This window comes from Rhagoletis pomonella, unplaced genomic scaffold (genome assembly GCF_013731165.1).
Source record: "Rhagoletis pomonella isolate Grant_MI unplaced genomic scaffold, Rhpom_1.0 Rhpom_scaffold_00001, whole genome shotgun sequence".
NCBI lineage: Eukaryota > Metazoa > Arthropoda > Insecta > Diptera > Tephritidae > Rhagoletis > Rhagoletis pomonella.
Window position 1 is genome coordinate 1,176,282 of NW_023458555.1, and position 23,263 is coordinate 1,199,544.

The 23,263-nt window shown below is 37.2% G+C and overlaps 1 protein-coding gene across 3 annotated transcripts in view; it reads right to left on the minus strand.

Moving 5' to 3' along the window:
* LOC118735650 (FAM172 family protein homolog CG10038) overlaps positions 1–23,263 on the minus strand; it is a 162,438-nt gene that overhangs the window by 92,211 nt on the left and 46,964 nt on the right. The window lies entirely within an intron of this gene.

Consider the following 23,263-nt stretch of genomic DNA (forward strand, 5'->3'; position numbering starts at 1 on the left):
GAAGCGCGCTTTCCTACAGGGCACCGTTACTCTGTTAACATTAGTCATTTGCACTATTCATTGTCGTTAGTCCGGAATAATGGTGTTAAAAGTTTTGTTTGCTTTTAATTGAAAATTTGCGATAACATTAACGGCAAAATTTCTGTTCAATGAAGCCAGGATACGCAGTGCACTGTAAGTGGTTTTGTTGCGGACTCCACTCGAACGATGACAAAGCATAACTTACATACATAAGTATGTAAGTATATCATAAATCGGAATTAATAACAACATAATAATTTGGCGGTTATCCTTTTACTAAAAGTTTGGCCGAGCTTCTCCTTGAATTTATGGTATACGTCCTCGATGTTTTAACAAAAAGGGAGGAACCTACAATTTTACGCCGCTTCCGAAAGAGTAACAGTTTTTATGAGAAGCTTTTTCAAGGCAGAAATACACTCGGAGGTCTGCCGACCGAACTTTTTATAATTTAGATGTTGCTCGGACCAGGTATGGAACCCAGGTCCTACGGTGTGGGTGAACGCACCCCTCACCATTCAGCCATAGCGGAATTATGCTCGATTATTTGTACGCCAACATACAAATATACATACATACATACTTACAAGCTAACATGCATCCATATTTACACACAGTAATGCGGAAATGCTACAGATAAGTTTCAACTAAGGCTGATGGCATTTTAATGTGTTGATAATTAAAATGGTAATTTGTTTGGAAAAGTTGCATAAACTCTCTGATATCAAAGAGTACATAAACCACGGAAATGACGGTATGTGTTTCCTGAGCTTTGAGTTTGATTGTGCATTATTGGTATTAAATTGAGATAGCTAAACTACATATAATACAACAATAATAAGGCGAGCATTAAAATGGGTTTTCATTATGCAAAGCTGCAGCCGGATTCCAGCATTTAATATCGCTAATTTTGATTGCTAAAAATCTCCAAAGGAATAGCATGTCCCTCATACTACCAGATTTGGTTGCACATTGCATTCGTTACTTTTCCATGTTGCGTACTTTTAGGCCCCACTGCTTTTCATTTAGAGAACTTTGGAGCTGGAAATTTAGCGTAGCGATTGCCAGAATTCCACTGCTGAAATTGAATGCAATGGAAATCGCTAGGATTTTCGCTAATCCTACACGCAACCAATCAACCAATCGACCAGCAGAAATCAAACCTACTCAAACAAATCGCACGGCAGCAAAAAGCAGCAATCACATAAATATTTGTGGTGCACAACTTTTTACACTGACAATTTGTCACCATTCGCGCCACAAGCCAAATTACCAACTCAATTACCACTGGATGAATGGACGGAAGGCGTACAAATGCACTCAGATGGCGCTAAGGCGCTAAGGCGAGCCATCAACAGTCAACCACAATGAAAATCAACACAACAGGATGCTCGAACAGAGTAACAACAACAAATGGCAATAAATAAATAAACGAGAGCAGTCAGAACGACGAACAGTCGACTGACTAACCAGCCAGCCAGCCCACTAAGCAGGCACTCAAGCACCTACAGCTCAGAATTCCGACTCGAAATCGCTTTCGCACTTGCATTCAAAATCGCATATACATATGTACTTATGGATGTATGTATGTATGTATGAACAATTGGCGAACCTTCATAGAATGCAGCAATAACAATTTGCTGGCAGCGATGCATTTTGTATGTTGCAGCTGCTTCAATAAAACCAACAACTAGGAGAGGTTTTAACGCAGCATCTATGCTCTGGTTATGTGACTGCGAAGCGACAGAACGACAGACTAAAGAACAAGTCAGCAGCTCAAACGACGAATAAAAGAAGAACAGAGCAACCGAAAGAGCTTCAATCTATTCTAGGGCGCGGTCGATGGCGATTTCGGTCGGGGCAAAGACCTAAATGCGGTGCCACCATGAAACTGGAGCGATGCTTTGTATTTTATTGTTAACCCAGTCCTGTCCAACCGACTTTCGATCCGATCGCTTGCGGAACATTCTCCTCTTCTTTGTCTTCTCCTGCCTCGTGCTTTCTTGTGCGGTTGCGCTGGGTTCGGTTTCAGTGGGTGTTTCTTGATTGCAAACATGCGGTTACAATGTTCAAATTTGCATTTAATTTGATTAAGTTTAGTTTTGATTGCACTGCAAACTCGACTGTTTGCTGGGAGTGTGTGTGGTGTAATTTACCATTTTGCAATAAAATACTTAATTAAGCCACCTATTGTGATCAAGTGTGGTAAGTGGCGAGCAAATTGTTAGGCAATGAATTAAATGATGCAATAAAGAGAAATACAAAAATGGATTTGCAAATCAAATTCTAATTCTGCCAGAAAAATATTTAAAGTGACTTTAATTTTGTACATCTGCATGTGGGTACGAATCACATCCCAGTTCGAAAATACCTTTCAGATGGCAATATCGTCAACGAAATTAGGGAAAACTGGCTGGGAATGCCAAAACTTAAAAGAAAAAAGTTGTTTAAGGCGATCACTTTCAAAAAACTGGAAATCAAAGAGAGAGAGGCTAACTAGAGAGCAGTGTCTATGGAAAAATAAATTGTTACCTTTGATGCGTTCGACTATGTACACATCATTATGAAGCCCTCGTCATCCACCCGAACAAGGCATTGTCCGCCTTTTGTGTGCCATATAAAAAGAACGGTCATGTGGAGAATGGTTTATGCTTTTCAAGAGCGAACGCTATTTTCCATTGCCTGCCAAACTCAAGTAGGGTCTGCAGGGAAGAATTATTCTTTTTTTGTTCATAACTTCAACATTTTAACTGCCAACAGTGGTTTGTATGGCAATACAAAGTCTTGCAGGTTGGTATTTTTAGTCTTGGTTTTGTTCATCGCTAGACTAACTGCTCTTAGATCTGGAAGATCATCCAGTGTAGTAGTCTAGTGCGGGCGAGCAGGCACAGGCTAAGCCTTTTTGTATAACCCTCCTTCATAAGTAGTCGTCAGTGATGTTGTCACTACAGTTTTATGCCGACTCCGAACGGCGATTGTATTTTTATGAGAAGCTGTTTTTCATGGCAGAAATACACTCGGAGGTTTGCTATTGCCTGCCGAGGGACGACCGCTGTTAAGAAAAAAACTTTTTTCTGCATTTTTTGCGATGTTGCTTTGGCCAGGGCTTGAACCCAGGCGCTGCGGAGTGGAAGCGCGCATACATACATTATAAAGGATGACCAAAAGGTACAAAATTTTAACATACTTACATTTTATAAAATTACTCACAAATTTTCTAAACATTATACAAGTATGTATGTAAATTGACCTCCTAAACTAAAGTTAATGCAGAATTTTTTTGAATTTGATAAAGTAAAATAAAAATAATATTTATATAAATATCTGAATAAAATTCCCATATTTCAGCTTTAACTTTTTACTGTTCTAAAGAATATATTCACGTCTGTATCTTTCTATCACTCTAAATACCCAATAACTCAAAAACTAGGGTTAGTTGAATAATTTCTAGATTCTATTTTTCGGAAAAAATCACATAAGAACCAGTGGTCACAGGTTGTGCTGCATTCAGTTGTTAAATTTTTTTTTGGGCTGTGTTACCAAATATCCGTTGCTGATTAGCTTCAAAACGCTCTTAATCTTTATGTGCAGACGTCATGTTATAATAATGCACTGTAACATATTGGCAAATAAAATAAATAATTACATAAACAAATTAACAAATCCCCATCTCACATCTTATTTTTACGATAAATCTGTAACAATAAATTAAAAAACTCACACCGTAAGTGAATGGATAGGAACATTGTCTCAAAATCAGTAGCTCGTTTCTGTAACAATTCTCTACCAAGGCGAATTGAGATATGAATTCGCCGCCCTGTTCTCTACTGCTAATTAGCAGGTGAGAGTGACGTATTTTCTCTACCAGTATAGAAATAATCGGTAGAGAAAAGTTACAGAAACGGGCTACAGATTTGTTATCTACATAAGCATCCCTTTCAGCATTTTAGAACTCGGACCAGAACGGTACGTTCTTATATCGAAAAATGTTATGCAAAGGCATTCAACAAATTTTATTGAGCTTGAGGCCGCTTTTAACGAAACTTTTTCGGCAAGCGATTCTATTATCGTAAAATTGATGTGATTCTAAGAAATTAGTACTGAGCAATGACTTTGATACTTAAATGGGAAGCAACATTTTTGTGCCCAAAATTTTAGCTCTTTAAGCTCTACACAACCACTTTTTAAGATTGTCCAACACCGCACTGATTGCTTTTCTTTCGTCCTCTTGCATTGCCATTTATCGTTGGCATCTCGACATAAGCGTGCAAATGTCAATCATATCACTGGCATAACAATTGGACTTTTTTTTTAGATATCATCGTATAAATATGAATACATTATACTTGTATATGTATACAAATACGTAGTACATATGTAAATTAAATGCATACATACATAGAGCTGAAGTAAAATTGTGTGCCATGGTTGACGCTTTGAAAGTTTTTCACCCTTCCAAAGTTGGGCCGTTCCTCATTCAAACTTGCGTATCTCAAAGTTTACTTAGAAATAATATTTCTATTGTTGCCACTAGCAAGGACCCAATGCAGGTCTTATGGAAAAGTTTGCGCCACATGTGTAGATGCGCGTGTGAAATGCAAACTTTGACGTGTCAAACCCCGACGGAAGTTTAGCCGGCCAACCAAGCGAAGTGTCAGTCCTTACGTAAAGTTCGATAAGCACATGAAAGAATCGGTCAGAGAGCGCAACATTTCGAACTATTTAGAAAGACCAACATTAATATACATACATATGTACATATGCATCTACATACATATATGTATGCAAAAGACCATCAAATCAGCCATTAAAGTGCTAAAAATATTCAGAAGGAGTATCGAGTTTCTAAAGGAATGTGTATTAGCTTTCCATGGCTTTCGAATTGTTGGCTTCATAATCAATTAAGGCACATGTATGTACATACATACATCCCAGCAGAAAACAATTATCAATTGATAAAAAATAACCCAGTTGTAGTTAGCTTTTTTGTGGGATTTCTATAAAATATATAACCCGTAGTTAGCTACAAAGAGCTAATTTGAAACTAGTTGACAAGTAATGCAGGAGTGATAAAGGAGATTGTTTTCTTTAAATGCATTTATATTTGAATATCCTGCACTTCGCAAATACTTTTTCGAATTGAGGACAAATAAAAGGAAGATCGAAATTTCATATTATCATTTTGAAGTTATGTCTGACGGAGTTGGAATATGGCACCACCTACAGGAGAATATGTAAACAAATATGAAATGTAATAAAGTAAATAAAAACAAAAAAAAAATAAAAAAAACAAAAAAAAATATTTTGTTTTTCCTATTGATATTTTATGTCCAAAAGTAGCTAGTTACAAGTTAGTTACTTCTAATGCAGAGGTAACAGCCCTTGACTATTTCGCGGTCATCGCCATACAAATATAATAAGCTTTCGTTAAAAAATATATACAGATATTAAGTGACTTTTAGCTCCTTCCTAATCAACTTAAAGTTAGCTTATAGTTAGATCCATTTCCTGCAGGGATATGTATATGAACATGCTCGTACATGTGAAGATGTACATATGTAAATGCGCTTTGTGAATGCAAAGCTAAGCTCTTTACTTCACTTTCACTATCCTTTGCTTGGATGTACCACTTCGAGAAAGGCCATACCTGCTATTACAAATATCTTTTGTCCGTCGCAAACATAACTTTACACGATATTCTGAATTTATTTAGTTGTTGTAAAGATAATGTCAAAGAGCACAACCGAAAAATCGCAGATAATCGTACCACCTACGCAAATCCATTAAATTGTGTCTTTGTTTTCAATGTCTATGTACAAAGCACCTTCATTGTTGAGCAAATGTTTTGATAATCCAACAAAGTGTTGCGGAAATTGAGCGCGAGTTGCCACTTAATTCCAAAACTTACAATGCAAACAAAGGATCACAGAAATTTGTATATTGTTTGCTCGGAGTACGAGGCCAACGTACCACAGTTGATAATAAAGTGCGCCAAAACACAGGCGCGTTATGATTTAACCTTTCCGAAGGAGGCAGTTATGGGGGTTCTTCTCTCAAGTCCACGGCGCGCAATTGCTCTTGGAAGTCATCTGCCGCCCAGAGATGGAGAACACAAATGCATGCAAATGTTTGTAAGTAGTGATAAGCGTGAAAGTGCGTCGGCAAGCTGAGGGAATTACGAGTACATATGTAAAAACGAAATGCGACAATAGCTGCAGAATGGCTCTGATGGCGCTTGAGACGACCTTTTTGTGGTTGTTTGGCCTCTTTGCGGGCGCATGGAAGAGCTCGCTGGCGGGTTAATGGCTGGGCGGGCGGATAATTTGCGGCAAAAGGTCGCCCTGCGGTGGCCACAACTGTTCATAAATTCGAATGCAAATCGCTTCCACACATGTAACATTTGTACATATGTATGTATGTGTGTGTGTGATTGTGCGCGTCAGTGTTTGTTTAATTGTTGAGGCGTTGGTTGAAAGTTGGAAATTAAAATTCATATGCAAATCATTCGGAAATTTGTGGCTTTCTCATTCCTGTAATTGCACACATATCTAACAGCCGGCTATTAATTTAAAGGCGAATGCGGACAACCCTTCCCCAAAGGGTTACACAATTGCGTGTACATATGTATGTATGTTTATACATTTGTGGCTTAATAGCTAAAGAAAACACTTGCAACACTATTGAAATTGAAAATAAACCATTTCATTTTATCTTTATATACACATACATATATACATACCTACATATGTACGTATATGTACAAGCAAATGTATAAATATACATATTTATATCAGTAAATGCGCGCAATATTTCAGGATTAGTGGGAGCCATTGAAACCATGAAAATATCCAGCCAGCATACGAAAGGTGTGTGCGTCGAATGCAAATTTCTACCCGGGCCTTTTGAGATAAAAATAATGCCAAACGTTAATTAATTTGTGTACGAAATGCGGGAGTTCAACTGCTTAATTGTCGGAGGCTAACACTGACCTTTGGCATGGAATGAGTTAACAGCAAAAATACATAAAAAAAGTTATTGAGGATGCAACTTTGCAGAGTGTGGCAACATCGTGCACTGACGATGCAGGAAATAAAGGTGGTGCCATTCCCGGACGGTTAATCCTCTCTACCTTTGCTGACTTCATAAAAGACTTTTTCGCACTAAGGCTCAAAATAAAATTTTCAAATTGTACAGACTTGCCGAAAAAAAATTTAACTAAAAGATGATATTTAATAAATTTGAATTTTTATGTATGTACAGGTATATATTTTTGATTATCTGCCGGTCGGAGGTGATAGGCATCTCCTTTCGGCATGAAGACCGGAAAAAACTTAACTAGGACATAGGACTTGGGTTGAGGGGTGAAAGATTTTCGAACAGCAAAAGCGTTTTATGAGGTCTAGAAAAGGTTTCCAGTGCAGCGATCAATTAACTTAGTACTCAATAAAAGCTTGATTTTAATTTTAAAACCGGATGTAATAAGCATACATTTGTTTCCCCACCTAATATTGAACCTAATCCACTTTTACTAATATTTATTGGTCTTCACAAAAAAATACAGCACATGTCGTGATTCTAAAAGAATTAACTGTGTCGCCATTAGTATGTACAGACCACAAACATATACAAAGACCCATAAGGGACTCTATTCTCACCACGCTTGCCTTACAAATGGATGGCTGGAAAGATCTCTGCTGGTTTTGTCCCACAACCACAGCAATGCAACCATGTGGCTTACAACACAGCTACTCATTTCTTTTATGGTTCATATGCATGCATTTTATCTAACAGACACTTTAACTAATTGGGTCGCCTATTATACGAACCGAGCAGAGCGCAGCGCAGCGCAGCAGCTAAATGACAGCTCAACCCAATAAGGTGCTAACCGAGGGTTCCACCGCATTCCACATCTAAGCATTTAATACGTCAATATCCATCCCATCCTTTGCGCCACCTACTGCACCAGCAGCCTTGCAAATTGTTCATACCCACATACATACATATATACATACATAAGCATTTCGTCGACCCACTCAAGAAGACAATCGCTTGACAGCTTGTCGTTACTCTAAGTGACAATAGCCTCTTCGGCTTGGTGCGATGCTCCACTTTATCCTGTGTTCTTCGCTTGGCAGCGCTGGGCTGCTTTGGGCTCCGAGCTATCCGCTGTGGTAAGTAGAACGTACTTGTAGCACGGCAGGCTTTGTTGCTGTTGCAGTGTCATCTTGTTCCTCTTTTTCGCCGTTGCATAAGCCATTAAGGCTAAGTGATATTCACTTTTCTCATTTAAGCTTCTGAGACAAAGAAACGTTTTATCGTTTAGGTAACGGCTTTTGGCTTTTTTATGTGCTTTCTAATATTGTTCTGTCGTCGACTATTTTGTTGCTGTTTTCTAATTGTATTTATGCTTTATAAATGCATTCGGATTTATGCAGCCTTTTAACAAACTAATTACGCGGAAGTAATTTTGCAGCAACTCATTTAAGTGCACCCTTACATGCGTAAAAATAGGAGTAGAAAAAAATATGCGGTATATACAATTTATCCATATTCTTCTATCCGTCAGTAGTCGTCTTAAAATCGAAAATTCAGGCATCATAAACCTCGTATCTTTGCTCCCAACTTTATTAGGTCCCTTTGGGCCGCGAATTCTGTTTTACGTGCATTCGTTTCCAAGGTTTGCTGTAGCAGAGCTCTAGTTTTAGGTTTGTGAATTAGTGAACCGTTTGATGAATAACGGTTTGTCACAATCCATGAATTCTTATCGCAGTGGAAAAACCCGCCCATCGGACAGTTGCAAAGACCGAATTCAGACACGGAAACTTTTGCTGCTAATTTTCGGGAACTTCTGTTTTGGTGTTGCCCGTCGCATTCATACAGAGCAACTCTTTTGTACACTCCGATGAACGAGAGCACAAAGCGTGTTGCCCGAGCACGAGCAAGTAACGAGCTGCCGGAACAAAATGTTCCGTGTCTGAACTCAGTCAAATCCATGTATAAAAATCACACGAACGTTAATCCGAAAACAATTTTTAAAATGGCAGATCTTGATCTATCAGCCTTAAAGAAAATAATACTGCTTTAAGATAGACGGTTTCGTAACTGATCGATAGGCAGTTTTGCAAAGACATCAACGAACTAATCTTATCCTTAAAACCTAACCTAAAAGTAAACCGTCTGAACTACATTGAGCAAATCTCTAACCTGAACTTATTAAATTAAGTTCGATCAGCTTCATTCAGCAACGGGGTCTCTCCTGTCAGATAAATATGGTCCCTGGAATCCTGTTTCACATTTGGCGCTCTATTGAACTCTGCAGTAATCATAAAGGCAAGTAGAGCACCAACCCAAAGGGAGTCCGATGCGGTTGGATATAACTCTTTGGAAGTGTTAGAAGCAAATCTTCTTTAGTTTTGTTTTATTTTGTTCGCAATGAGAATGCACTTCCAGCATAAATCTGCCTTTCAATGTGCAGCAATTCACTAAGTTAATACAAGAAAGATCTGGGCATGCATCGCACTACTACCGCACAACGCCTTTCGCTGCGAAGAAACCCATTTTCAACCGGCATTGGCGTGTGCGCGCGTAGCACCACCTCCAATTGGCGCTGCTCAAATATTTGCTCACCCAGCTGCGAATTGGTCGTCGCCAGAGGCTGTTTCTTTATTTAACTGCGCCGTACTGCTTTACTGCCCATTGAGTATCGCACCAAACTTCTGCTGCGAATTTCACTATGGATTTTTTAATAACTAATTGAATTATTAGTGCCTGCTACAAAGCCACCATGGAAGGAATACGGTGTTGCTGCCACCGCTTCCACTGCTGCCAAAAGGAGGCACTGGTTGGGGTGGGGGGGGGCAACTACAGCAGAAGTTTTGCAAGCGATATAGCCGCTCTTCAATAAAGCGCGTTTTATGTAGCAGCACAAGCCGTTGGCACGCTGTCCTCATCCGTTGTGACAAGGATCAGCAAACACCCCGTTCTGGCTTGAACAGCCGACACCAGCGTCCTTGTTGGCACTTACAATTCTGCGCACGAATGTTGCAGACGCCGAACGGCAGCACCGATGTTTCTGTGGACGAAATTATCGTACCCTTTGGGCATAGTTTGCATGCGCCGTATAAGTCCGTCTGTGCGCTGGCATACATCGAGGGGCGGGTGTTGGTTCCGTAACTTATTTCAATCTCTCGGCGCATTTCGAACTTTGTTTCTGCTTGTTTTGTTCTTGTAAATCATTGATTAATTTTGTTGCAGCAAAACTTTTGCATAAATTTGGTTGTGCAACTACTCACGCGACCATTCATTCTTCCACTCATTCATTCGATTGCATCGTTGTGCCAAAATATGAATGGGATGCCAAGACTACGTATAACTTTTGAGACAAAACTTACATATTTTGAAAATCCAGTTCTGTTGGAGAGTTGCTGCTAATGTCGTAAAATGATACACGCCACCTTAGAAGGAGAAGACAGCCTTATGTCCAGAGGTCAAACATTAATTATTTGTATGTAGATATTCATAAAGAAACATACCTGTGCATGTTGTGTATTTGAATTTGGGTTTAAAACAGGTGGCATCCCTCTTCTAATACTCTAATGTTTGACACTTTCATTTGAGTATAATTCATTTAACTTCCACTTTCAAAACAGGTGGCAACCCTCTCCAAAATATTTTCCAACTGAAACCTTATTAAAACCTCTTTGGCCTGACACCCATTTTGTGATAAATACATATTCCAATTACCTAAATCCCTTAGTTCAAGCAGAATTGGATTTCTCAAACAAGTGGCAGCTCTCCTTCATGTAGTTTAGAACAAAAAACCCTTTTAAAAATATTTCGATTGTTACCCACATTGTAGTAATTCATTTAAATGAATTTAATTTAATTTCTTAATCGGGTGGCAACCCTTGTAGACCAACTCATTAACATTTTAAATGTTCAATCTGAAGGTCTCTTAACAATGTTTCGTTTTCAGATAGCTTGCGAATAATTTTTTTAAATTTTACTTTGAAACCAGATGGCAACCCTTCCCAAAATATATTCAAACTAAAACTTTTTTAAGCCTCTTGACATCCATTTTTTAATATAAATGTCAAATAAATAATTCCCTTAATTCCCGTACCAAACATATAATTCACTTTCGGATTTATAATATTAGTAAGGATATGTTTGAGGAAATGAGTTTGTATATATGCGTATGTATGTATGTCTGTCTATGGGTATTTAACATAGCAGATGACATAGTTCGTTGTTCGTACAATGAAGAATCTTGAGCTCAGAAAAGAATATATGTAATAGTGGTCACTAAGGATATTAAAAATTCTCGAACTAATGACAATGACATTGAGCCCGTATAGAGAAGAGGATTGTGTGTGAGAATATGCAGCGAAACAATCACTTGAAGATCCCATAATACTTATTTTCCTGGCAGCGATCAAAGACGAACGCCATGCGCCCAAAACATTCCAATTGCAACCCGAAAATTGGATCAATCGTGGACAAGGAAAGAATAAAAATCACAATGAATATTTTTCTCCATAAAATTCCTCGGCCCAGGCTGCATTACCAAGATAATGCTCCAGAGACCAAAGGAGGATTCGCAAAGCCAGTTCGGCTTAACTTTCATTCTTATTCCGGGAAGAAGAACCCAGGAAAAAGTAAATAACATAAGTCTTACAACCATTTTGCCATAGGCATTGGAATCACACACATCACATCAGATTGGGAATTTGTAAACTATACCTACATGAAGATGTGCGCATCATCAAAAAAATTTATAAATTACATACAGTACTCTTCCAGCCTTCTTAGAGGCATGTATGGGCATTTGATAAAACCCTGTGAAGATTGGAGTATCTGAGCCTATATGCCAGTAGACTGAAGGGATGAAGAATATATTCATGGTCCTGTAACGCTGCCCCTATCTAATGCACTTAATGTGATCTTGCATTAACTGTGGCGCTGTGGTACGGTCATTTTGGTATTTAATTATTTATGGTATACAAAGTCTATGAACATCAGTTAAAAATTGAATTCAAAAGATAGACAAAAATATTTCCTTGTAAAGAGAGATAAGCTTATCGAATCAGGGAAACAGTCAGATTATATAGCTTCTGCGACAGATTTCAGGTTAAACTTTCAGGTGAAGTTTCCTTCTAAACGCGATTGGACCAGGTGCAGGATAGTCGAGGAAAATTTCATTGAAATCTATACTAAATGTCTCTGTTGTTTCGACCACCTAACTTAGCTAGTATCTTTCAAACGGATGTACTGGGCATCGAAAGGGCTTGTAAATCATTAGGGAGCAACTGCGTAGGAAGTCGAAAAGCATATATACTCTCAGATAGCCAAGCGGCATTTCTGGCACTTTCCTCACCGTTAACAAAATCTAAAACAGTCAGAGATTGCAAGTCTGCGTTGAGCTCGACGGTCGAGTTAATCGACATCTCTCTCATCTAGGTTCCTGGCCATAAGAACATAAACATAAATGAGAGGGCTGAAGATTTGGCTACGGTCGGAGTATCTTTTGATGAAGCCGAAGCAGAGACAATAGACTGTCCACTCGGACGCATAAAAAGGGAACTGCATCTGCAATTCGCATATATAGCTGATACACGTTAGAGCAACCTTCAAACCTGCAAAACTGCGAGGAACATATGGCCGCATTATGACAAGCCAAAGGCAGAAAAATAGCTAAAGAGGTCGAGCAAAAATAATGTCAAACTAACAACCACCATAACAGGACATTGGCCTATTGATTGTAATCTTGAGGGCAGTAAGGAAACGGTCCTACACTATCTTTGCGAGTGCCACGGATTGGCACGAAGAGCGCACTCGGGAAAAATCCAAATGGTTTGACGAAACCGACGACAAAGTACCACCATTCAAAGAAACTTCGATTTTTGCTCTCCATTTCCCAAGTAAGGCTTACTTGCACCGGTAGAGAAGAGACGAAAAGGATCCTTGTATTTTAAATTAGTCGTTAGGTATTTAAAGCCACTGATCGCAGTTTCGGTTTCAACACAGATAAGTTTGACGAACGTCAATAAAGCTCATAGTCCATTGTTTAAAAATCGTCGTTAAAAACTGCTCAATGGTCCAGAAATATGTATCGTTATTGTGACAAGCATCATCAATGTAATCACAAATCGATCTCTTTGAGGAGTTTTAGTAAGGTTGGTTAATTTAAAATTACCCTTTGTGATATCATTTGAGGACTGGAAGAGGAGTCGGGCAGCGACAGCTTTGCCTGTCTCATCGAAGGACACAACATTTAGCATTGCGTTGAGCGCAAGAGTACGGATGGTCCGAAGTTATCTGCTAATTCCGATTTGGACACCTCTTTGCACCCTCTCCGATTTCCTAAATATGGTGATTTCATCTAATAGAGTTTCAAATATGTGATAAGATATGTCATTTTGATCTTGTAGCCATCAATAGAGATTTGTTTTCAAATATAAAATAAGCCGGCGGTCCTTCATTTCACTACCGATTCTAGGCTTGTCTATATAAACGAATATACATACAGCAGTTTGTATCGAGAAAAAATTGTCGCATTCATCTGCAGAATTTTAAATGTGTCTATTTAAATGGAATCGTAAAACAAGCGGATGCTACTTAGCGCTATAAGGAATGGCGGTGTTACATAAATACGAAAACATATTTTGCTTGAATCTCATCAACAAGCATGGCCGATGCAGGATTCCGAGTAAATTCCCTTTGTCACTTGACAGCTTTGCAATGCCAACATCAATTTGGAAGAGCATCCAGAAAGGACGAAGAGTAGAAAATTAACTTTTTTATGCATGCTGCCTTTTGCACACTGATCAAAAATATCGCATGCCACACACCTTCAGCGATATATGTATGTACATATCGTCGCCTTGGTAAAAGATATTCGTAAGCGCAATTTTGACGTTTTTTTAGTTCCAAGTGCAGTTATATATTTCGAAATAAGGTCTTTCGATTGGCGTTCTCTATTTTTGAATATCTCCTTCAGTTTCCGAGGTATTGACTAACGCCCTCATTGCGAGAGCCGTGTCGAATGCAAGTCGTTTTTCGAGAGTCGAATCGTATCTTAAGTTTCACGCCATTGCCTAAAATTTCCACTCGACTAGTGTATTAAAGTGGGAAAACTTGGCAGCACTGTATAGTTTACGGCGATTTTCGTCGTTTACTTATTTCAGCACGGCTGTATACAATGCCAATATTGTCGAGTCGTACAATTGAGCCTAATTTACGACTTACGCAATGAGGCTGTAAAATTTTTTCGATAATTTAGTCAAAATTTAGTTAGTGAAGCCGTCATATTAAACTAATCAATATCTTAAAAAAGGCGTTCTCCATTTTTGGATATCTCCTTCAGTTTCCGAGATATTGAGTAAAAAGTGTCGTTAATTTCGTAGAAATTTTGATCACATTTTGTCGTATTTCATACAAAGTGGCTGCCAAATTGTGGACAAATGACGCTTACGACAAAATTTTACTAAAGAAAATCCTTCATAAACTCAAAACTAATAACCAATAAACATTAAAAATTAAATAACTTAAGAATTTTGTGAACTAGTAACATTATCAGAGACTTTGGAGAAAATCTATATTCACGTTTTTGAGAAATTGCCTTCCAAACTTCACTCGCGACTTCCCACAACCTGCCGAAATTAACATACGACAATCTTTTTCCCAGGCGACGATATGTATGTATGTATATGTAAAGGCATGCCATGTAAATGAAATCTGTTTGAGCATTACGATGTAGATGATTACGCACTAAGCGTGCCAAAGCTTTGGCAAATCAGTGGTAAAGCTAAATTTAATGGTTGCACGCATTGCGAATACCAGCACTCGGGTACTTTCTTTAAACTCTTACAGGCAGATGTACTGAGAGCTGCGCCCCAACTCCCAATGTTTGTTCTGCTCTGATCTTCTGCTGTTCTTGGCGTATGCAAAGTGGATTTATTGAGTTTAAATGCAAATTTCCCGTTCGCACAAAGATTTCCACACATTCCTCAGCTACCAGATGAAGCTGCTACTATTTAGTCAGTAGTGGTAGTGGTTACAAGACACAGCCGGCAGCTGCTCAAGTAGGTATGAATGTATGTTGCCACATGAAATGACAAATGTTGACTCAAGTTGTTACACAAATAGCTACAAATATCTTGCCCCACCCAGTGGCTCAGTGTGTGGGTGAATTTGTGGCTTAAGTGTCGATTTGTGTACTGTTCGTTGACAATTTGTTATTCTTGAATGAGAGTGTCGCAGCAGCGCTCGCAGAGAGGGACGCGGGGGGGGGGAGCAAACTAGAAAACCAAGCGGTTAATTTCGGAAATAGAGCCGAAATTGATTGCAGAGATTTCTGGACCTGCTTTGGTAATAATGAAGAAACAAGGTTTAAAGTAATTTGGCAACACTCGCAATTTTTTATTAAATCAGTACTGATAACAACTATGTAGCAATTTTGTGAATCTATAAATCCGAATTAACGGCCAAAGCCCCCTCCATAGCCCCCATAGCCTCCTCCATATCCGCCATATCCGCCATATCCGCCACGACCAAACCCGCCATGTCCGCCACGACCAAACCCGCCATGTCCGCCATATCCGCGACCACCAAATCCGCCACCACCAAACCCGCCAAATCCGCCGCCATATCCGCCACCAAACTGGCGTTTCGTGCGCACCAGTTCACCGTCCAGATCCGTAGCTGTGCTGAATGTAACAGCTAGAAGCACAGCCAAGGCGAAAACAAATATTCTGAGTGAGCCCATTTCTATTTTCTTATTTCTTGTCTTAATTCACCAAATATCTTCGACTGAAATTGTTTACAAGCAGTGCAACACTTTTATACTGGCAAGACCTTCGCTTGTGTCTATCAGATCAAGAAAAAATCCCCAATTTTTGGACATTTTTATAAACAAAAAAAAAATAACTCGTTAGGACAATTGCAAATTACTTAAATACCTGATCAGTTTAACTTGTGCGTTCTAGCTTTGGAAGGCAATTAGCACCAACATTTCGATGCATACATACATACAAATGTACATACATATAGGCACATTAGAGTGTCTCACCCTACATGGAAAAGAAATCAGGTTCCTTTCCTTAAACGATCAATCACAAAACGATTTCAATTGTTCTCAGCGTTATGTCTGATCTAAACAGAGTTGAGAATACAGATAAAAAAAAAATATGTTTGTGGGATAAAATGTGTATGTACATATGTATATATAGTATATGAGGGATGAAAATATCTCTTTCAGGGTACCTTAATCACCAAAATCAGTTCAAATATGGCTGAGCTTTTCAAGTTTATACGATAGTTGCATTAAAAAACTAACGCAAACTATTTTGGAAAATAGTTTTCCAGCTGGAACTAGCAGCTTCTGATCAAAATTAGATATCGCTAGCTTCAGGTTCTTTCCCTAACAATCTGGACCAGATCCGGTAACTATAGAACAAGCGAAGAGTTTGCTCTGAAAAGTGGAACAAAGTCCAGAAGTACGGAAATGCAAAAAACCACATTTCGTGCCCAGAATTTGAGAAACAGCTGATTCACGTTGTTTTTGTTTTTGTCACACATGCAAACACTAGGAAATTGAATTCCGGTTCCACAAATTTAATTTTAAGTATATAAAGATTGAAAATACATCAACAGGACGTTCACTAGTCCTTAAAAGCACCCAGTAAATGCAGGCTACATGTAAACACAAAACAGCTGATATGCACTTTGACACTTTATCCATTTTTACCAGGAGAAAAAGTGCGGGCTTTTTTGCGCAGGAAGAAGAAGACACATACGATCCAATACGTCCCAACTTTCGCTCTCTATTACCCATTTTGTTTCAGGAGTGTAAAAACATTTTTTTCGGCACCCTGTAAAAAGATCTAAACCGCATTTTTATTTGATGTCCGATTTCTATAAATTACATACCGTTGGAAGGGTAATAAAAAAACTTACTTCTTCAGACTATCCTATTATTTCAAACTAAAAAGTTATAATTTTTTTCCTAACAAGGGCACCCTGTTATGTACGCGTATGCACCTGTAGGTTTCCTTAATAACTTTACAACGATGAATCACTTATACAAATTGGACATCACACAAAAAAGTTATAGAGAAAGTCAATTTAGATGTTTTTACACGGTGGCGAACAAAATTTTTAGATTCCTGAAGTACCCTCATAGGGAGTGTTCAAAATCGATTGAAACAAATTTAACTTTTTTTTCGGGCCATACACCGTGATACGGTCTAATGTATGCACGTATATGTACATAAGTATGTAAGCAAGTGTGTAAATAAATTTTTACTGTACTGAGATTATATGTATGTGCACAAATACTTAAAATTGCAATAATAATGATGACATGATGACAAAATGAACACACAAAAAAATAAATTTTGCCAAAGTCAAAAAAGCAATGTCTAAATACTAAAAAAATTTCGGCAAAAGTTCACCAAAGTTCGCCGAAGATTCAAGAAAACCGGTTACTTGGGTGTTTCTACTGTTCAATTCAGTTGCTTTGAAGTGGTTAAACATTTGGATGCGCGTAATGGATCTATTTGTTGGCAAAAACTTTACAGAAGCTACATACATAAGTACGTTAGGGTAATCCAAAAATGCATGTGAAAAAGTACATTCGTAATTTTTATGCTCTCACCCCCTAGGATGGTTCTATTCCGAAAAAAATATACACATCTATATATATATATATATGCGAAAGCATTTTGTACTCAGGATAAAAGATCGAACTGCACCGTTCGCTTGATTTTCAAAAATGGGGTGTCAAATTAAAGTGCTTAGCCTGTAGATGTGCAAACTGCTTTTATTTTTTTGGAAAAGAGTTGCCACCTGTTGAGCAATTAAATTCAAATTATTTAAAAACCAATGCCATCATACCCGAAACGTTCGTTCGATTTTCCAAAATAAGGTGTCAAATTAAAGGCTTGGACTGTATGTGCAATAAGGTTTTACTTTTTTAAAGAGTTACCACCTTTTAAAAAATTACATTAAAAAAAATCAACTATTACAAAATGGGTATCAACCGAAATGGGTTTGAAAAGCTTTGTTTCTTAAAGCTTAAACAGACTGTATAGGCGGGTTGCCACCTGTTTAAAAAATTTTACTAGGTAAGAAAATTATGTATCACCATATGGGCACCAAACGAAGGGGTTTCAGAAGGTAGTAGTTTGAAGATATTTTGAAGAGTGTTGCCACCTGCTTGAAATGTCGAATTTAGTTTACTTATATACAAGTTATATGAAACATCAAAATATGGATGTCAAACGAAGAAGTGTCAAGAAATCTTTAGTTTGAACGCTAAGAATATTTTTGAGGTGTTGAAAAAGGGTTGCCACCTGTTAAAAAGTTAAATTCAAATTATTTAAAAAGTTTAATGTGTTAATAAAATATGGGTATCAATGGAAGGGGCTTTGAAAAACTTTTCTTTCCGAACTGTACTTAGCGGGGTTGCCACATATTTAAAAAATCAAATTCCACTAATTCATCAGTTAATTAAAATATTTATCGCCATGTCAGGCGACGGAGAGTAAGCAAGGATTAAACATGAAAAGACTTTGAAGAGGGCTGCCACCTGTTTTAAAGGTCTAACTCAATTAACTAATTGCCACGTGTTTGAAAGGTCTCACTCAATTAACTTGGTAATACAAAATGTATATGGAATATAAAAATACCGTAGTCAAAGGAAAGAATGTTAAGAAACCTTTAGTTTGACCATTTGGAATGTTTGAAGAGGGTTGCCACGTGTTTAAAAAGATACATTCAAATTATTCATTTACTTAGAACGGTTGACATTTGTTCTAACAATCAAATTCATATTAGTGCATCAGTTTATTGAAAGACATGTGTATCACAATATCAGACGAAAGAGATTTAAGAAGATTTTAGTTTGGGAATACTTTTGAGAGGAAATTTAGGTCAAATTAAAGACCTTACCTGTAGATGTGTGGTAAAGTTTTATTTTTTTTTAAGTAACAAATGTTTTCATCGGTATAAGGTGATTTGAAATTTGATGAAATTAAAAACACGCACTGCTCTTCACTGGCACTCGGATCTCTTATAACTCTGACTAACATTTGGAATATTTTTTAAGTTATTGAAATTAAGTTTTGGGGGTTTTAAGGCCATTCGGGTCCACTAGTATATTTTTATTTTGAAATCAAAATTATTTACAAGTCGCTCAAAGCGCTCACAGTTTTTCATGTATGTATGTAAAATACAAATAAAATATATGGGAAGAAACCACCTTTCGTAGAAATGGCATAGAATTCTTGAGAATCAATATTTTTCGATCGGAAAACTCGTTTCCTCTTCAGGAGGTTGCCAATGATAATACCCAATTATTTATTTGACCATTATTTCATAGTAACTATATTTTATAGATCCGCCAAAACCCCCAGACGACGCAATCGGGGATAAATAAAAAATCGTTTGTACTAAAAAATGGTTAAATAAACAATTGGGTATTGTTATTGGAAGTCTAGTGAAGGTAGCCAGAGTTTTCCGATCGAAACATATTGATTTTCAGGAATTCAATACCAGACTTCTGAAGTAATACGATTTTTTCCAGGGTAGTGTAAGTACTTACACATACATACAGCTACGAGCTTTACCAGTCGATGTAGCAGGGTGCCGCCTGGTGAGATCCCGGTTCGATTTCTTGTTCTGAGTGTACTTCTATCTTGAAAAAGCTTCTCATAAAAACCATTTGTCATTCAAATCCGGCGTAAGATTTTATTTTATTTATAAATGTTGTATATTTTTGTAAGTGAAATACGTATGTACTTAGATTATTTCGTATGAGATTGATTCGCTCTGAAAAAAAAAAACGCAGAGCAGAGAAAGCTTTTTATACAAAAACCTGTATAGCTGGTCAACTCGTGCCGTTGTGCGCAAATACTGAAAGATTCACTTATTTTACGACGTTATTTGAAATAAGCCTTTACAGAGTTAAATATTTCGATTTCGGCTGCAGCTATTATGAGCAATGAAACAACCACTTTTGCTAGAAAATTTTCAAGTGTTTGCAATTAAAGTGTCATCGACAGCATGTGACAAATTATGAGCTAACGATTCTTTCTATGGCGTAATATTTTTACGTAAAAATTTTTGAATAAAAATTTCTTATAAAATGGTTTAGTTGATGTTTCTAGAAAAGTCACACAGAAGTGCAGAAAGCCCATAACAGTAGGACCGAGTAACTAAAAACTATTCTGCGCTAGTAACATACAATTAAGTTTGCAAAAACACTAGAGAACTCTAGTTATAAGATAAAGCGTTCGAAGAAGGGTTTCCTTGCACTAACTGTGAGTGTGTATTCTGCACTGCACTATTCTACACTATTGGTGCAATGTAAATACATACAAACATATCTGTCTAGATTTGACAAAAAAAAAAACTTAAAACTGTCTTTCACGGACAAAGCAAAAAGCATAACATATTTTATAAGCAGAGCAAAACATATTTTACCGTAAAAAGGGAAAAATGTTATAATTCGAAAGAAATGTTAAATTATTTTATCGCTATTCACAAAGTTTTAAGTGTGACTGAATGCTTTCTTTTAAATAAAATTTATTGCTCTGATTGTGAAAAAGCTCTGTCGCATATGCCATTTAGTTTGTCCGTGAAAGATAGACCTAATTTGTTTAGTCAAATGTTCACAGATATACACTCACGGTCATAATAATAAGTACAAAATTCACAATGATATTGTTTGCGATTTATGTTTAGGAATTTTCATTTAAAATCTACAGTTCGATCTATAACAGAAACCACACAAATAAATTATTTATTAATTAAACAAAAAAAGATGAAGTTGATTTAAAATATTTAAACTATGTATGATGTATTCTCTATATTATGGATGTGGAGTGCTTAGCTAAATATTTTAATTCATCTCCATCTTTTTCTGTTTAATTAATTAATAATTCGTCATGTACATAATAAGAAAAGCAAGAAGAAGGAAGATTTAGTTTATAATTCTACATACATTTTTAGGAATGTATTCATATCGTTACCTCAATATATGTATGTGTGTACATAGAAAGGCCCTATCTCACATTGTTGCTGCAAAAAAAAGCCGTGACTTACTAAAAATGTTTAATTACATAAGTATACAACAAAAGGTGAGCTAAGGCAAAGAGGACTTTTGCCATCGAAAACGGATCTCGTCCACTTTTGGTTGAATGCTGAATCTGATTAATATTTACACCTTATTGCATTTCCATTTCGATGGCTGAGTGGAGGTCGTTCTTCCTCTCGGCAGCCAGTTAGAAAACACCCTATCTCAACAAATTTTTCAACATCGTTCTATCTCAGAAAACTTTTCAAGAACGCCTTACTTCAGAATTTGATTGAAAAACACCCTACCTCAGAATTTGGTAGATTTGTATATAAAAACTTAAAGCATTGCTTGACCTCACACATATTAAAAAATTGCTCGCCAATCATATTGGCTTATTATAATCCGCACAAGTTGAAAGATTAATTTGGATTACTTGCGACAAATCCAACTTTTTTCTTACAAATTTATTATTTGGAATATACATATGTATGTATTTACTTTAAGCTGTCCCATGACTGTAAATATGCATTTTTATTAAAAGTTCTTTTTGGTTTGGGTTAGTTGTACATTTTTCTATGAATCAGAGTAATTGATTTTTTATAATTCGCTAATCCGTTTTTATTACTTTTGGCCGCTGTAGCCGCTGAGACTGATTTTATTCGAAAATTTTATAGAATTAAAAAGTCAATCTATAATCTTATAGTTTTGGAGGAATACCTGCAAATACTGCATATCGACATATGAGTGGAAGATCGAACTATATCAGCAGCCAGTTCGAAATCGCCCTAGCTCAGCACATTTTCAATTTCACATTCAAGCTGAGATGGGGCGTTTTTGAACCGAATTCTGACGTAGGGTGTTCTTCAATAAAATTCTGAAGTAGGGCGTTCTTGAAAAGTTTTCTGGGATAGGGCGCTTTCGAACTGGCTGCCAAGATAGGTTGTTCTTCCACTCGGGTGTCGATATGTACAAGTAAGATCCTAATAAAAATTAAAAACACAACTAAAATCAATTGAAATAAATTTTTAATCCGAATAATGTGATTGTGTCTGGTATACAAATGTAGATACATATAAACATACCATTTGCAATTGGTAGCATTTAGAACTCGAAGATTAAATGACATTTTTTATGGGAAGAGGAACAGGATTTCATGTCATTTACAGCCAATTCATATAAATTAGAATCCCAAATACAATGGGACATCAAGTGAGAGCACTCGGAATTATCATCATTTATTACGTAAGCACCACTTCAACATAAATATGTGCATATGTATGTATGTATGTATCTCCGTATAGTTTTCCGCACTTCCGACTCCATTATTCGACACTATCGAGGTATGTATTTCTGCCAGTCGGTGAGAGGAGAGCACCTGCAGCCGAGGCCATTCAGCGCAATATGGCCAGTCAAACGGACGTGAAACGATGCGCGAAGGTAATCGAGCCCGATGAATGTTCACCCCCTTGACCATACAACATACACCTTTTGTTGGTGGGGTGTTTTTTTGTTTTTGTGCTTCTAAGTATATATGTACATACATACATCCATATACGCATATGCACACTCACACATAAACACACAAGGAGGCAATAAAAAACGGAAAAATAAAGTGTATTGACAGCGCGATGAACAAATGCAATGAAAGTGACCATTGTGGACGGTGGCTAAGGCCGAAGTGAAAATTGTGTCGGCATTCGGCTTTTGCACCAAGCACTTCTGAGGGCTTTTAGTTGTAATTCCGACGACTTGGCAATTTTTCTTCATTTTTTCTCTTTTGTGGGAACACTTTAGTCACTGAATAGTCGGATTTTTACGGAAGTTTAGCAGTTGTTTATGTGTTTCAATAAATCATTGACAATGTGAGTGAATTGAATTATTGCTTTCTGAAGAGCTGAGTAATGTGAGTGACGAACAAAATAGCTTTGCACACTACACTACTACATACCGTACGGTTTTCACACCACATGCATCCATATGTACATTAGGGTGTCCCGTCAAAAAATTTTTTTGAGCTACGCTATCGCATGAGGTATCGAAATTTGCGTAATTTTACACATGTTAAGTAAAGGGTAAAAAAGTCAGAATTGTGTGTCATTTTGAGGGAGAAAAAATACTCCTTCGTAGAAATAGAGATAAAATCCTTAAAAGCCAATATTTTTCAAT